Source organism: Bison bison, unplaced genomic scaffold (genome assembly GCF_000754665.1).
Source record: "Bison bison bison isolate TAMUID 2011002044 unplaced genomic scaffold, Bison_UMD1.0 scf7180017864129, whole genome shotgun sequence".
NCBI classification, from domain to species: Eukaryota; Metazoa; Chordata; class Mammalia; order Artiodactyla; family Bovidae; genus Bison; species Bison bison.
The window spans coordinates 969,141-970,245 of NW_011494701.1; positions in this window are offsets into that span (position 1 = coordinate 969,141).

A 1,105-nucleotide genomic window follows, 5' to 3' on the forward strand; every position below is an offset into this window, starting at 1 on the left:
CGGGGGAACATGGTGGGCTGCCATCTATGGGGTCGCATAGAGTCTGACACGACTGAAGTGACTTAGCAGCAGTAGCAGCAACAGCATTAAATTTGGTGAAATTTGAACAAAATTTGTACTTTAGTTAATAGTACTGTATCATATGTTAATTTCATTTTTTACAGCATAATAGTTTCTTTATATTTTTATAATTATATTAGAAGTTTGAAGCCTCATTCAAAAATTTTTCTAGAAATAATAAGATTTCTAGACTTTTAGCAGTAATACTGGATGTCAGAATAAATGGAATTATATCAAAGTTTTGAGTGATAAACTAGATAAACTAGAAATCTAGCATTGATTTCATTCTTAGTCAAATGAATGGAACCAAAATGTTATCAATTTGTTAGCTAAGCAAAAATTAATAAATTTTATAATATATATTATGTATACTGTACACAAACACACACACATATATGAATACATATAAATACACACACACACACATATATAAGCTTTTCTACTACACTTGAATAAGGCTTGAGAAAGAAAAAACAAACAAAAAAAAAGAAAGATGGAGAAACTGAAAATAGTAAATGAAATGAAATAGAAGCACTCTAATATGAAATAGGAAAAGTGAAAAAAGCTACATAAATTAAAAGATTATTATATAGTTCAGTTGTTTTTAAACATGGCTGCCACTAAAACACATCTGAAGCTTCGGAGAAAAAAATAATACCTGGGTATTTGTATTTTTCAAAAATTCCCAATATAATTCTAATATGCATCTGGATTTTAAAAAGTAGTTACAGGTCTTTCCATTAAATTGAAATTTTTGAAATATAGAATTCTATGCTTTTCATTGACCAATCAGGATACAATGATACTAAAATGAGTATTTACATAATCACAATATTAAAAGATATCTATCAGTTTTCATAATTAATTGCCAGATGAAAAATAAAAGACAATTATAACTGCAAGCCATAATTATAACATGGTTAACCTAACAATATAAAATAATTACATACAATTTGGGGGAGGGGTTAAGTAGAGTGATGTGGTAAGTGGAAGTGTATGCATGCACATGCTTTCATCCACCAGTCAGTCTATGTGTTTTGGTTGG